Below are 16,340 nucleotides of genomic sequence, written 5' to 3' on the forward strand. Positions count from 1 at the left end.
GCCGGAAGAGTTGGTGGTCAGGGTCATCAGAGCCATTGCAATTTCCCTGTCTGAGGGGTAAATACGCAGTTTTAACTTACTGACAGCCCGCTCACTAATGAAGCTGTCAGAGCTGCATGAGTCGATTACTGCGCTCAAAATGTATCCATTTACCGAAACCTTCGTAGCTGCATGGGACAGACTTTGGGGAAAAACAGCTGTGATGGGAGGAGGAGCAGTTTTACCCTTGACAGCTGTAACCTTAGTAGTGGCCCTTGGGGAGGAGCAGTTTTATAGGTAGTAGCTGCAAAACTAACAGGAGCTCTTGACTGGTATACCTTAGAAAAGTGACCTTTCTTACTGCAATGATTGCAGGTTGCGTTACGAGGACAGAATTTCCTATAATGGAACGCACCTCGACAGAAGAAACACTTCCTTCCAGATTGCCAAGATGCTGCTAGGGCAGGGTCGTCATCAGTGAAGGCTTCTAGGGTAGGGTTGTCATCCGCTAGGTTAGAGTCATCATCAGTGAGGGCCTCCACCTGAGACCTATCGAAGGAGTCATTAAAAGTGATAGCAGCAGCCCGTGCACGAGGTAAAAGATAGGTATCTGCATTCCTCTTTGCTAAGTCCAGGGAACATGCCTGGTCATAGGCAGCCTGTAACTCGAGGGTTTTATTCTCCAACAGACGCTGGCGTATGAAGGGAGACGTAATCCTATTAATAAGGAATCACAAATTAACTCCTCCTGGTACTGCTCAGCCGTGACAGCTTTAAGATTACAATCCTTGCTGAGCCTGCGAAGTTTCAAAATGAATTCGTCAAGTGATTCCCCGGGTTGTTGTCGAGTTGTGGTCAGTAGATGCCGAGCAAAAATGTTGTTTGGGGCCTTAACGTATAGTCGCTGTAATATTAGGATAGTGGAGTCATAGTCTACACAGTCTTCGATATAGTCAAACACATGAGGAGATACATAATTGGCAAGTATCTCAAATTTATCAGGAACATTCTCACCACACACCCTGAGGAAGTTGCTGAAGGTACAATACCAGTGTTTCCATACCTTAGCAGTTGTAGGTGAATTCGGGTCCAGGTCAAGACGGGCGGGTCTGAGTAGTTTGTCCATGATGGATTGATTACTACACGGGCGTTCCCTTCTGCAGTTGAAGTCGTAGCTGGCTGTTCCCGAAATCACTCAGAGCGTGGAGTCGATATCAAGTCAAGTCGATTAAATTGACGTAATATAACTTGTATAAAGCAAGGCTTTAATCAACTTGTTTCAGAACATGGAGGTCTAGTTGTACTTCACTAGTTCCTGTCTTACAAAATGTCCCTGGGCAAGCTGGGCCCACGCCCGAGTATTTATACTGAAATAACAACAGAAAATGCTGGAAATACTCAGCAGGCCAAGCAGCATCCGAGGAGAGAGAAACAGGGTTAACGTTTCAGGTCTGGGACCCTTCATCAGAACTGGAAAAAGCTGGAAATGTAACAGATTTTAAGCAGGTGCAGAGACCGGGGGGGAAGGGGTTTAGGAGGGGAGGAAGGAATTGAAAGAACATGCTGTGAAAATGTTGCAAATGGGAATGGCAAAAATCAGACTGCATGAAAAATGAGGGCAGGGATTATTATCTGAAATTGTTGAACTCCATGTTGAGTCCGGCAGGCTGTGCCCAATCGAAACATAGAAGATAGGAGCAGAAGTAGACCATTCGGCCCTTCGAGCCTGCTCCACCATTCAATGAGGTCATGGCTGATCATCCAAATTCAGTACCCTGTCCCTACCTTCTCCCCATATCCCTTGATCCCTTTAGCCTTAAGAAATATATCCAACACTTTTTTGAATATATTTAATGAACTGGCCTCCACCACCCTCTGTGGCAGAGAATTCTACAGGTTCACCACTCTCTGGGTGAAGAAATTCCTCCTCATTTCAGTCCTAAATGGCTTACCCTTTATCCTTAGACTATGACCCCTGGTTCTGGACTCCCCGGCCATCATAAACATCCTTCCTGCATCTAGTCTGTCCAGGCCTGACAGAATTTTATAGGTTTCGATGAGATCCCCTCTCAATCTTCTAAACTCCAGTGAGTATAAGCCCAATCGACACAATCTCTCCTCATACGTCATTCCTGCCATCCCAGGTATCAGCCTGGTGAATCTTCGCTGCACTCCTTCCATGGCAAGAACGTCCTTCCTCAGGTAAGGCGACCAAAACTGCACACAATACTCAAGGTGTGGTCTCACCAAGGCCCTGTACAACTGTAGCAAGACATCCTTGTTCCTGTACTCGAACCCTCTTGCTACGAAGGCCAACATACCATTTGCCTTCTTAACCGCCTGCTGCACCTGCATGCTTACCTTCAGCGACTGGTGCACAAGAACACCCAGGTCTCTTTGCACTTCCCCTTCTCCCAATCTATTGCCATTCAAATAATAATCTGCCCTCCTGTTTTTGCCACCAAAGTGGATAACCTCACATTTATCCACATTATAGTGCATTTGCCATGTTCCTGCCCAATCACCCAATCTGTCCAAATCGTACTGGAGTTTCATGACATCCTCCTCACAGCTTACCCTCCCACCCAGCTTTGTGTCGTCTGCAAATTTGGAGATATTACATCCAATTCCATCGTCCAGATCATTAATATATATTGTGAACAGCTGGGGTCCTAGGACCGATCCTTGCGGTACCCCACTAGTCACTGCCTGCCACTCGGAAAACGACCCGTTTATTCCAACTCTTAGCTTTCTGTCCGCCAACCAGTTCTCTATCCAAGTCAATACCTTGCCCCCAATCCCATGTGCCTTAATTTTGCACGCTAATCTCTTATGTGGGACCTTATCGAAAGCCTTCTGAAAGTCCAAATACACCACATCCACTGGTTCTCCCTTATCTATTTTACCAGTTACATCCTCAAAAAATTCCAGTAGATTAGTCAAGCATGATTTACCTTTTGTAAATCCATGTTGACTTTGTCCGATCCTGTCACTGCTTACCAAGTGCTCTGCTATTACATCTTTTATAATAGATTCTAGCATTTTCCCCACTACTGACGTCAGGCTATAATTCCCCGCTTTTTCTCTACCACCTTTTTTGGATAGTGTTGTAACATTATCTACCCTCCAATCCATGGGTACTGTTCCAGAGTCTATCGAGTTCTGGAAGATGACCAGCAATGCATCTACTATTTCTAGGGCCACTTCCTTAAGTACCCTGGGATGCAGATTATCAGGCCCTGGGGATTTATCGGCCTTCAGTCCCATCAATTTTACTAACACCATTTCCCTACAAATACTGATTTCTTTCAGTTCCATCCTTTCATCAGGCCCGATGTTCCCCGACATCTCTGGGAGGTTATTTGTGTCTTCCTTTGTGAAGACAGAACCAAAGTATGAATTTAGTTGGTCTGCCATTTCTTTGTTTCCCATTATAAATTACCCTGATTCTGACTGTAAGGGACCTACGCATGACTTCACCAATCTTTTTCTCTTCACATATCTATAAAAGCTTTTACAGTCAGTTTTTATGTTCCCAGCTAGCTTACTCTCATATTCTATTTTCCCTTTCTTAATTAATCCCTTTGTCCTCCTTTGTTGAATCCTAAACTGCTCCCAATCCTCAGGATTATTGCTTTTTCTGGCCAATTTATATGTCGTCTCCTTGGATCTTACGCTATCCCTAATTTCCCTTATTAGCCACAGAGGGTGAGGCAGGTGGGAGAGAGAGGGGGGGAGAGAGAGAGAGGGTGAGACGGGGGAGGAGAGGGAGGGGGAGGAGAGGGAGGGGGAGGAGAGGGAGGGGGAGGAGAGGGAGGGGGAAGAGAGGGAGGGGGAAGAGAGGGAGGGGGAAGAGAGGGAGGGGGAAGAGAGGGAGGGGGAAGAGAGGAGGGGGGAAAGAGGGGAGGGGGAAAGAGGGGAGGGGGGAGGAGAGAGAGAGACAGAGGGAAGGAGAGAGCGAGGGCGAGTGGCCCGCGGCCGCAAATGGAGCCAAGCCCCGGGAACGGGCGTGAGGCGGCTTGTGGCTGTGAGAGACGGCCGGGCCCGATGGCCCTTCCCCCGCTTCCCGAGCCCCGCCCTCCCGAGCCCCGTCCTCCCGAGCTCCGGCCCCCCGCCCGAGCCGGCTTCAAGACCGCCGATTGCGGCTGGGTCTGCGCTGGAGCCAAGCCCTGGGAACGGGCGTGAGCCAGCTTGAGGCTGAGAGAGGGGGCCGGGCCCGGTTGCCGGGGTAACCCTTCCCCCCCCACCCCCCCCCCGAATTCCCGCCCTCCCGAGCCGGCTTCAAGACCGCCGATTGCGGCTGGGTCTGCGCTGGAGCCAAGCCCTGGGAACGGGCGTGAGCCAGCTTGAGGCTGAGAGAGGGGGCCGGGCCCGGTTGCCGGGTTAACCCTTCCCCCCCCACCCCCCCCGAATTCCCGCCCTCCCGAGCCGGCTTCAAGACCGCCGATTGCGGCTGGGCCTGCGCGCCGCGCGGGGAAGCGTGAGAGACGCCGCAACTCATCAGCGCCTCAGAGCCGGCCAATGCGCGACCCAGCGCGTGAGGCCCGGCAGGACTCAGGTCGCGCTCCGGGCCGACGTTGACGCGCGCGCCGACGTTGAGGCGCACGCTGACTCCCGCCCCGCCCACCTTTACTAAGATGGCGACGATGGCTACGCTCGCCTCAGTCCCGCGCCACCAGCCTTTAGAAAGATGGCGGCGATCGCGGGCCGCTTGTTGAGCGGGACGGGAGGTGCCTACCTCGGGCGTGGCTGGGCAACAGAGGCCCAGGCTTCGAGGCCTGCAAAAACGGTGAAAGGTAGGAAAATTATAAAGCTTAGAGAAAAGATTTACAAATTAATTAACTTTTTTAAAAAACAATGTGTGTTTTAAAAGCAACTTTTTTTTTGCTGGAAATCTAGATTTCAAAAGAAACACGCAGAAAGTGGGAAAAAGAAATGAAGAGTTAGGAATCAAGTTGGCGGCCACTCACCTCAGCTCAGAAGGTTTAGGCCCACCCACACAACCGTCAGGTCACTGAACTGTAGGATTGGTAAATCGTCACGTCACTCGACTGTAGGATGGCCCGCCCGCACGCGCAATCAACCCGCCCCCGTGACGCAGCGATTGGTCGACCATCGCGTCGCTCGACTATACGATTGGTCAACCTTGACGTCACTCGATGCTAATGAGCGGATAATGAGCGGAATTTTGAAAGTTTTTTGTATACCGTCGGCACAATTTTTGCCTGACCAAAAAGTAAATACGCTTATGAGAGTCCCCTAATGATAAGCTTTCTTTTGATATAACATATGTGCAGGTACGTTCTGTAGCTTTTGGTTGTATAGCCGGACAGACAGAAAGACAGAGGGAAAGACATACCGTTTTATATATATAATATAATATATATACTAGCTAGAGTGCCCGGCGGTGCCGAGGCTTTTTCGAGGGCATGTTGTTGGAAGAGAGAGAGAGAGCGACTGGGGGGGAAGAGAGAGAGCGACTGGGGGGAAGAGAGGGCGGGGAGCGGGGAGGGAGAGGGCGGGGAGGGGGAGGGAGAGGGTGGGGAGCGGGGAGAGGGCGGGGAGGGAGAGGGCGGGGAAGGGGGAGGGCGGGGAAGGGGGCAGGGAAGGGGGAGGGAGCGGGCGGGGAGGGGAGAGGGCGGGGAGGGGGAGGGAGAGGGCGGGGAGGCGGGAGGGAGAGGGCGGGGAGGGGGGAGGGAGAGGGGGGAGGGAGAGGGCGGGGAGGGGGGAGGGAGAGGGCGGGGAGGGGGAGGGAGAGGGCGGGGGAGGGGGAGGGAGAGGGCGGGGGAGGGAGACGGCGGGGAGGGGGAGGGAGAGGGCGGGGAGGGGAGAGGGCGGGGAAGGGGGAGGGAGAGGGCGGGGAGGGGGGAGGGAGAGGGCGGGGAGGGAGAGGGCGGGGAGGGGGGGGAGAGAGCGGGGAGGGGGGAGGGAGAGGGCGGGGAGGGGGAGGGAGAGGGCGGGGGAGGGGGAGGGAGAGGGGAGGGAGATGGCGGGGAGGGGGAGGAGGCGGGGAGGGGGAGGGAGAGGGGAGGAGGGAGAGGGGGGAGGGGGAGTGGGAGGGGGAGGTGGGAGGGGGGAGGGAGAGGGCGGGGAGGGGGGAGGGCGGAGGGAGAGGGCGGGGAGGGGGAGGGGGGAGGGAGAGGGCGGGGAGGGGGGAGGGGGGAGGGAGAGGGCGGGGAGGGGGAGGGGGGAGGGAGAGGGCGGGGAGGGGGAGGGGGGAGGGAGAGGGCGGGGGGAGAGGGCAGGGAGAGGGGGGAGGGGGAGGGGGAGGTGGGAGGGAGAGGGCGTGGAGGGGGAGGGGGGAGGGGGAGGGGGGAGGGAGAGGGCGGGGAGGCAGGAGGGAGAGGGCAGGGAGGGGAGAGGGAGAGGGCGGGGAGGGGGGAGGGAGAGGGCGGGGAGGGGGAGGGCGGGGAGGGGGAGGGCGGGGGAGGGAGAGGGGAGGGAGAGGGCAGGGAGGGGGAGGGAGAGGGCGGGGAGGGGGAGGGAGAGGGCGGGAGGGGGAGGGAGAGGGCGGGGAGGGGGGAGGGGGAGGGAGAGGGCGGGGAGGGGGAGGGAGAGGGCGGGGAGGGGGAGGGGGAGGGAGAGGGCGGGGGGAGAGGGGAGGGAGAGGGGGGAGGGGGAGGTGGGAGGGAGAGGGCGGGGAGGGGGGAGGGGGAGGGCGGGGAGGGGGAGGGGGGAGGGAGAGGGCGGGGAGGCAGGAGGGAGAGGGCAGGGAGGGGGCAGGGAGAGGGCGGGGAGGGGGGAGGGAGAGGGCGGGGGGAGGGAGAGGGCGGGAGGGGGAGGGCGGGGGAGGGGGAGGGGGAGGGAGAGGGCGGGGAGGGGGGAGAGGGGAGGGAGAGGGGAGGGAGAGGGGAGGGAGAGTACAGGGAGGGGGAGGGAGAGGGCGGGGAGGGGGAGGGAGAGGGCGGGAGGGGGGAGGGAGAGGGCGGGGAGGGGCAGGGGGGAGGGAGAGGGGGAGGGGGAGGGAGAGGGGGGAGGGAGGGAGGGGGAGGGGGAGGTGGGAGGGAGAGGGGGAGGTGGGAGGGAGAGGGGGAAGTGGGAGGGAGAGGGGGGGAGGGAGAGGTCGGGGAGGGGGAGGGCGGGGAGGGGGGAGGGCGGGGAGGGGGGAGGGAGAGGGCGGGGGAGGGAGAGGGCGGGGAGGGGGGAGGGAGAGAGGGGGAGGGGAGGGAGGGGGGAAGCGCAGGTCGGGGAGGGGGAGGGAGGGGGAGGAGGAGGAGGGGGGGAGAGGAGGGGGGTGAGAGAGACAGAGGAAGCAGAGAGAGAGGGCGAGTGGCCCGCGGCCGCAAATGGAGCCAAGCCCCGAGAACAGGCGTGAGCCGGCTTGAGGCTGAGAGACGGCCACGCCCGGTTGCCGGGGTAACCCTTCCCCCCTTCCGAGCACCCGTCCTCCCGAGCACCGGCCGCGTCGCCCCGCCCTCCACTCCCGAGAGCCCCGCCCGCCCCGCAGTCCCGAGAGCTCCGCTCTCCGAGCCCCGCCCCGCCCTCCGAGCCCCGGCCGAGCCGGCTTGAAGTCCGCCGATTGCGGCTGTGCGAGACAGCCGGTGGGCCCAGTTGCCAGGGTAACCTTGACGCTCACCAAGCCCCGCCCCCCCGGCCGAGCCAGAGAGAGAGACGCCGCGTCTCAGCTGCTCCTGCTACGCGCGCGCACCCTTTAGTAAGGTAGCAGCGCTGGGCTGAGGCCCGCCCCTCCAGCCTTCGAGTGGGGCCGGGAGGTGCCTAGCTCGGGCGTGGGTGCGGAGGAGAGGCCGAGGCTTCGAGGACTACCTGGAAAAACGGGGAAAGGTAGGAAAATTAATGAGATTAGATATAAGTTAATGACTTTCTAAATCATTTTTTTTTAAAACAATGTGTGTTTTAAAAGCAACGTTTTTTTTAAAGACGCAGAAAGCGGGAAAAAGAAAGGAAAAGTTTGGAATCAAGATGGCGGCGACTCACCTCGGTTCAGAACGATAAGGCCCGCCCACACACGCACCGATTGGCCCGGCGGCACACGCCAGCAACCCGGTGTACGAATGGTCGAGCTCGAGGTCACTCTGTCGCTAATGAGCGGATAATGAGATGCTAATGAGCGGAATGTTAAGGTTTTTAGGATACCGCGGGCGCGATTTTAGCCCGGCCGAAACGTAAATACGCTTAAAACCGTTTTGGAAAGGTAAGCTTTCTTTCGACGTAACGCACGCGTCGGTACGCCCTGTAACTTTCGAGCGCATAGCCGCCCAGACGCACACCTGCAGACAGACAGACAGATAGACAGAAGGACCGATTTATTTATATATATATAGATAGATACTAGCTGGGGGTAGCCCGGCGTTGCCAGGGCTGTTTTGGGGCGGGCGGTTTAAATCGAGTGCCAGGCTTTGGGGCCCTGTCTGTGTCCCTTTGTGAATCTGGTGCCGGGCAACATTTTAAATCGAGTCCCAGGCTTTAGGGCCCTGTCTGTGTCCCTCTCTGTCCACCTTTCAAAAGCTTGAAAGATGAAAGTGAAAGTACTTATAAAACGTTTTTGGTAAATCTTATGTTATTTTTAAAAGGGATACTAACTTTCAAAGTAGTTTGAGCTGGAAGCTGAAGTCATGGCAGTGAAACAATGGCTGCCAGATCCCCGAGATGAAAACGATTAGTCCCGCCAACACACACACACACCGATTGGCCAACCATCAGGGGACCGTACTGTAGGATTGGTCAATCGTGACGGCACAGGATTGGTCGAATCTTGACGTCAGTCAATCAATGCTAGCAGATAATGAGTTTAATTTTGAAGGTTTTTTGCATAAGGCGCGAACAATTTTCGTCAGACCGAAAAGTAATACGCGTACAAGCGTCCCGGAAGCGTAAGCTTTCTTCGGAGGTAACGCGCGCGTAGGTACGCCGTATAACTTTCGAGCGCATAGCCGGACAGACGCACACCCGAGGACAGACAGAAGGACAGACAGACAGAAAGAACAATCCGTTTATATATATAGATAATAATAGATAGATAGATAGATAGACTAGCTGGGGGTGCCCGGCGGTGCCGAGGCTTTTTTGAGGGCATGTTGTTGTTGGAAGAGAGAGAGGGAGCGACTGGGGGGAAGAGAGAGAGGGAATGAGAGAGAGAGAGAGGGAAGGAGAGATAGATAGATAGATAGACTAGCTGGGGGTGCCCGGCGGTGCCGAGGCTTTTTTGAGGGCATGTTGTTGTTGGAAGAGAGAGAGGGAGCGACTGGGGGGAAGAGAGAGAGGGAATGAGAGAGAGTGAGAGAGGAAAGGAGAGAGAGAGAGAGAGGGAAGGAGAGAGTGAGAGAGAGGGAAGGAGAGAGAGAGAGGGAAGGAGAGAGAGAGAGGGAAGGAGAGAGAGAGAGAGGGAAGGAGAGAGAGAGAGAGAGAGGGAAGGAGAGCGAGAGAGGGAAGGAGAGAGGGAAGGAGAGAGAGAGAGAGGGAAGGAGAGAGAGAGAGTCATAGAGTTATACAGCACAGAAAGAGGCCCTTCGGCCCATCGTGTCTGCGCCGTCCATCAAGCCCTGTCCAATCTAATTCCATTTTCCAGCATTTGGTCCATAGCCTTGTATGCAGTGGCATTTCAAGTGCTCATCCAAATGCTTCTTGAATGTTGTGAGGGTTCCTGCCTCTACCACCCTTTCAGGCAGTGAGTTCCAGACTCCAACCACCCTCTGGGTGAAAAAGTTCCTCCTCAAATCCCCTCGAAACCTCCTGCCCCTTACCTTGAATCTATGCCCCCTTGTTATTGACCCCCCTACTAAGGGGAAAAGTTCCTCTTTATCTACCCTATCTATGCCCCTCATCATTTTGTACACCTCAATCAGGTCCCCCCTCAGCCTTCTTTGCTCCAAGGAAAACAACCCCAGCCTGTTTAGTCTTTCTTCATAGCTGAGGTGCTCCATCCCAGGTAACATCCTGGTGAATCTTCTCTGCACCCTCTCCAAAGCAATCACATCCTTCCTATAGTGAGGCGACCAGAACTGCACACAGTACTCCAGCTGTGGCCTTACCAGCGTTTTGTACAGCTCCATCATAACCTCCCTGCTCTTATATTCTATGCCTCGGCTAATGAAGGCAAGTATCCCATATGCCTTTTTAACCACCTTATCTACCTGTTCCGCTGCCTTCAGGGATCTATGTACATGTACACCAAGGTCCCTCTGACCCTCTGTACTTCCTAGGGTCCTACCACTCATTGTGTATTCCCTTGCCTTATTTGTCCGTCCAAAATGCATCACCTCGCACTTTTCAGGGTTAAATTCCATTTGCCACTTTTCCGCCCATCTGACCAACCCGTTTATATCGTCCTGTAGCCTGAGGCTTTCCTCCTCGCAATTTACCACCCCACCAATTTTCGTGTCATCTGCAAACTTACTGATCATACCCTTTACATTCTCATCCAAATCATTTATGTCGATCACAAACAGCAAGGGACCCAGCACCGATCCCTGAGGTACCCCACTGGACACAGGCTTCCAGTCACAAAAGCAACCTTCGACCATCACCCTCTGCCTCCTGCCACTCAGCCAGTTTAGGATCCAACGCGCCAAGGCGCCCTGGATCCCATGGGCTCTTACCTTCTTGACCAGTCTCCTATGCGGGACTTTGTCAAAAGCCTTACTGAAGTCCATGTATACCACATCCACCGCATTTCCCTCATCCACACACCTAGTCGCCCCCTCGAAAAATTCAATCAGATTGGTCAGACATGATTTACCCTTGACAAAGCCATGCTGACTATCCCCGATTAATCCTTGCCTCTCCAAGTGGAGACTAATTTTGTCCCTCAGAATTTTTTCCAATAATTTCCCTACCACAGATGTTAGGCTCACTGGCCTGTAATTCCCTGGTTTATCGCTGCTACCCTTCTTGAATAATGGTACTACGTTAGCTGTTCTCCAGTCCTCTGGTACATCCCCTGTGGCCAGAGAGGTTCTGAAAATTTGTGTCAGAGCCCCTGCAATCTCCTCCTTTGCCTCACACAGCAGCCTGGGATACATCTCGTCCGGGCCTGGGGATTTATCCACTTTTTGGCCTGCTAAAACCGCTAGTACCTCCTCCCTCTCGATGCTAATATGTTCAAGTATATCACAGTCCCCTTGCCCGATTTCTATGTCTACATCGTCTTTCTCCATAGTGAACACAGATGCAAAAAATTCATTTAAAACCCCGCCTACATCATCTGGCTCTACACACAGATTGCCACTTTGGTCCCTAATGGGCCCTACCCTTTCCCTGGTTATCCTCTTGCCCTTAATATACTTATAAAACATGTTAGGATTTTCCTTTATTTTGCTCGCCGGTGTTATTTCATGGCCCCTCCTCGCTCTCCTAATTTCTTTTTTAATATGCCCCTGCACTTTTTATACTCCTCTAGGGCTTCCTCCGTCTTTAGTCACTGCCAAAAGCCCCCCTTTTTTTCCTAATGCATTTTTGTATATCCCTTGTCATCCAAGGTTCCCTTTGCTTGTTGGTCCCACCCTTGACCTTTACAGGAACATGTTGGCGTTGTACTCTCTCTATTTCCCTTCTGAAAGTCTCCCACTGTTTTGATGTGGATTTTCCTATAAGTAGCTGCTCCCAGTCCACTTTGGCCAGATCCTGCCTTATCATATTAAAATCGGCCTTCCCCCAATTTAGAACCCTTATTTCCGGGCCGTCTTTATCTTTTTCCATGACCACCTTAAATCTCACCGAATTATGGTCACTGTCGCCAAAATGCTCTCCTACTGACACTTCCACCACTTGCCCGGCTACATTCCCTAGAATTAGGTCCAGTACCGCCCCCTCTCTTGTAGGACTTTCTACATGTTGGCTCAAAAAGCTCTCCTGGATGCACTTTAAGAATTCTGCACCCTCTAAGCCTTTCACACTCTGACTATCCCAATTTATATTGGGGAAGTTCAAATCCCCCACTATTATTAACCTATTATTTTCGCACTTCTCTGAGATTTGCCTACATATCTGTTCCTCTATCTCCCCCTGACTGTTTGGGGGCCTATAGTACACTCCCAGCAAAGTGCTTACCCCCTTTTTGTTTTTAAGTTGTACCCATATGGCCTCATTTGAGGAACCCGCTAATATAGCATCCCTCCTTACAGCAGTCATTGACTCCTTAATTAATATTGCAACACTCCCTCCCCTTTTACACCCCCCTCTGTCTCGCCTGAAGATTCTGTACCCCAGAATATTGAGCTGCCAGTCCTGACCCTCCCTCAACCATGTCTCCATGATAGCAACAATATCGTACTCCCACGTGTTCAACAACAACTTCAGTTCATCCACCTTATTTGCAAGACTCCTTGCATTAAAATAAATGCCTTCCAGCCTTGCCATATTCCCTTTTGCCATCACATATTTGCTCTGCCTTCCCAGCTGACTTGTTTTTTCCTCCGTATTTGGCTGTAAATCACCCCCTACTATAGCTCCACTCTGTATCCCATCCCCCTGCCAAGTTAGTTTAAACCCCCCCCCAAACAGTGCTAGCAAACCTCCCCGCAAGAGAGGGAAGGAGAGAGAGAGGGAAGGAGAGAGAGAGAGAGAGAGAGGGGGAAGGAGAGAGAGAGAGAGAGAGAGAGAGAGAGGGAAGGAGAGAGAGAGAGAGAGAGAGAGGGAAGGAGAGAGAGAGGGAAAGAGAGAGAGGGAAGGAGAGAGAGAGGGAAAGAGAGAGAGGGAAGGAGAGAGAGGGGGGAAGAAGAGAGAGGGAAGGAGAGAGAGGGGGAAGGAGAGAGGGGGAATGAGAGAGAGAGGGGGAATGAGAGAGAGAGAGAGAGAGGGGGAATGAGAGAGAGAGAGAGGGGGAAGGAGAGAGAGAGGGAAGGAGAGAGAGACGGGGTGAGAGAGAGAGAGAGAGAGAGAGAGAGAGAGAGACTGGGGGGGGAGAGAGAGAAAGAGAGAGAGAGAGAGAGAGAGAGAGAGAGAGAGAGAGACTGGGGGAGAAGAGAGAGAGAGAGATAGGGGGGAGAAGAGAAAGAGAATCAGGGAAACAATTACATATTCGGGAATAACCACTTCGATATCCCTTCCCTTCCATACAGGCATAACTGCGACAAGCAGACAAATACCAACGGAAAACAGCTCCTGCAGCTCTGTCGAAGCCTGGGTCTGTACATTGTCAATGGTAGGTTCATGGGAGACCTCCTAGGAAGATCGACCTATTGTTCACCTCTTGGCTGTAGCACCGTAGACTATATGATTACGGATTTGGACCCATCCTCTTTCAGAGCATTCACAGTCAAACCACAAACAACACTGTCAGACCACAGTCAAATTACTATTTATCTTAAAAAGACAGAAACAACCAACACAGAAACACAACCCAGTAAGCTGTACAACACCAAAAAATCGTACAGATGGGCCAAAAACAGCACGGAAAAATACCAGAAAGCAATTAGCAATCAATTAACTCAAGCTCTCTTGGACACCTTTCTGGATAACATATACACTCACAATAAAGAAGGCGTAAAAAAGGGCAGTGAATAACCTAAACAATATTTTTGATAATTTGGCAACAAGGTCAAACTTGAAAGCTCGCAAGAACAAACCCAAAACAAAAAACTATGAAAAATGGTTTGACCCAGATTGCCATAACATGAGGAAAAAACTTAGAAAAATATCAAACCAAAAACACAGACATCCAGAAAACGAGGAATTACGCCTTACTTATTGTCAGACACTAACACAATACAGAAACACACTCAGAACCAAAAAAGAGCAGTATATTAAGAATACACACAGCTCCATTGAGGAATCCATTGATTCCAATTGTTTCTGGGACAACTGGAATACATTACACAAAAAACAACACGATGAATTGGCCATTCAAAATGGAGACACATGGGAAAACCACTTTGAAAAATTATACCAGAAAAACACACTAAGGCCAGAGCAACACCAAATATGCAAAAAAACTGGAAAAGCTCAAAATGGCCATAAAAGATAACCAAAACCCGCTAGACTCCATAATAACAGAAAAAGAACTATTTGAAAAACTCAAGGACCTGCGACCTGGAAAAACTTGCGGGGCAGACGGCATACTAAGCGAGATGATTAAACACACAGACGATAAAATGAAACTGGCTATCCTAAAACTCTTCAACTTGGTTCTGAGTGTCGGTTACTTCCCTGATATCTGGAACAAAGGACTCATAACGCCCATATACAAAAGTGGGGACAAAGTCGACCCAAATAACTATCGAGGCATCTGTGTAAACAGTAACCTGGGGAAGGTATTCTGTAGTATCATAAACAAAAGACTTATAAACTTCCTTGAGGAGCACAATGTCTTGAGTAAAAGCCAAATTCGATTCCTGCCAAACTATAGAACATCAGATCATATCTTCACCCTACAGACCCTAATTGACAAAGACGTTCGTCAAAACAAAAGCAAAATCTACGCATGCTTTATAGATTTCCAGAAGGCTTTCGATTCCATCTGGCATGACGGTTTATTCCTGAAACTTATCGAAAGCGGGGTAGGGGGAAAAACATATGATGTAATTAAATCAATGTATACAAACAACAAATGTGCAGTTAAAATTGGAGGCAAACAAACAAAATACTTCCCACAGGGGCGGGGGGGGGGGGTGACGCAGGGCTCGCCCATCTCACCGACACTCTTTAATATTTACATAAATGAATTGGCAAAACTACTTGAACAATCTACAGCACCCGGCCTCACCCTATATGAATCCAAGGTTAAATTCCTCCTCTATGCAGATGACCTGGTTCTGCTGTCACCAACTAAGGAGGGTCTACAGCAGAACCTGGATCTGCTGGAGTCGTACTGCCAGACTTGGGCCCTGACAATAAATCCCCAAAAAACCAAAGTCCTTGTGTTCCAGCAAAGATCCAGACATCAGGGACCCAAAATAAATTTCACACTAGGAACAACCAAAATTGAACAAACCACTAACTACACATACTTGGGCTTAAAAATCAGTTCTACGGGAAATTTCCATCTGGCTGTGAATGAACTGAAAGAGAAAGCCAGAAGGGCTTTCTATGCCATTAAAAAATCAATCCAAATAGAAATCCCAATTAGCATTTGGCTCAAAATTTTCAAATCAGTAATTGAACCAATTGCATTCTATGGCAGTGAAGTGTGGGGACCGCTAACACAACAAGAATTTGCAAAATGGGACAAACACCCAATTGAGATCCTACATGCAGAATTCTGTAAAAGTATCCTCCGGACTCAAAGGAAAACCGTAAACAATGCATGCAGGGCACAACTAGGCCAATATCCATTAATAATCACTATCCAAAAAAGAGCCACCAAATTTTGGAAACACCTACAAATGAGCAACCCCCAATGCTATCATTACGAAGCCCTGAAATGCCAAGAGAGGACCATAAAGAAGAATACCCTCAGTCAACTAGTCCTGGGACTCAGTGAAGTAACTACTAACACTACTAACAATAACCAGCCCCAGGACAGTGACAGCGTAACACAAAGAATTCGACCCAACACAATCGTCGCTAAGCAAAAGGAAAAATATCTGTCATATTGGGCAGAAACAACAAAAACCCAAAGCAAACTCAATTGCTACTTGGCCCTAAACAGACAATACAACATGGCTGATTACCTGACCATGGTAAAGGATAGCAAACTGAGAAAAACCTTGACAATGTACAGACTTAGTGAACATAGCCTGGCGATCTAAAAAGGTAGACACAGGCAGACCCGGCTACCAAGAGAGGACAGGATATGCTCTCACTGCAGTCAGGGAGTGGTGGAGACAGAGATGCACTTCCTCACAGCTTGTAGAAAATATCAGGGCATAAGGGAGAATTTCTACCCAAAATTCACAAAAATATGCCCGGAATTCAGAAATTTGAATGACGACCAAAAACTCCCATACCTACTAGGGGAAGAGAGAAATTGTGTAACACTAGCGGCACACTATCTTACAGCTTGCCATAAACAGACGGACAACCACTAAATATAAGAAAAGAGTATATATAAATTATACGAATGTATATTTATACACTCAGGGATATATCTGTTTATACACCGAATGGATAGATGTGTTCTTGTGTACAAACATGAATGTTTTTCGATGCTTTGGCAACATAAGATGTAACTTGTCATGCCAATAAAGCGATTTGAATTGAATTGAATTGAATTGAATTGATTGGGGGGAAGAGAGAGAGAGAGAGAGAGAGAGACTGGAAGTGTGAGAGAGAGAGACTGGGAGTGAGAGAGAGAGAGAGAGAGAGAGAGAGTCTGGGAGTTTGAGAGAGAGAGAGAGAGAGAGAGAGAGAGAGACTGGGAGTGTGAGAGAGAGAGAGACTGGGAGTGTGTGAGCGAGAGAGAGACTGGGAGTGAGAGAGAGAGAGAGAGAGAGAGACTGGGAGTGAGAGAGAGAGAGAGAGAGAGA

At 51.5% G+C, this 16,340-nt stretch overlaps 2 protein-coding genes across 6 annotated transcripts in view; one reads left to right on the plus strand and one right to left on the minus strand.

Annotated features, from left to right (window-relative positions):
• LOC147115098 (ras-related protein Ral-A) overlaps positions 1 to 16,340 on the plus strand; it is a 520,495-nt gene that overhangs the window by 403,742 nt on the left and 100,413 nt on the right. The window lies entirely within an intron of this gene.
• The window catches only part of LOC147115101 (oxidation resistance protein 1-like), a 1,180,356-nt gene that overhangs the window by 20,346 nt on the left and 1,143,670 nt on the right, over positions 1 to 16,340 (minus strand). The window contains exon 7 of one of the 2 annotated variants that reach the window (XR_015079050.1): positions 4,607 to 4,757. The exons of the other annotated variant lie outside the window; for it this stretch is intronic. The gene's annotated coding sequence lies outside the window, so the exon portion shown is untranslated. The remainder of the gene's footprint in view (positions 1 to 4,606; positions 4,758 to 16,340) is intronic. 2 annotated transcript variants of the gene reach the window in all.

This window comes from Somniosus microcephalus, chromosome 7, assembly GCF_052327205.1.
Source record: "Somniosus microcephalus isolate GS21.2 chromosome 7, FLI_Smic_1.0, whole genome shotgun sequence".
NCBI lineage: Eukaryota > Metazoa > Chordata > Chondrichthyes > Squaliformes > Somniosidae > Somniosus > Somniosus microcephalus.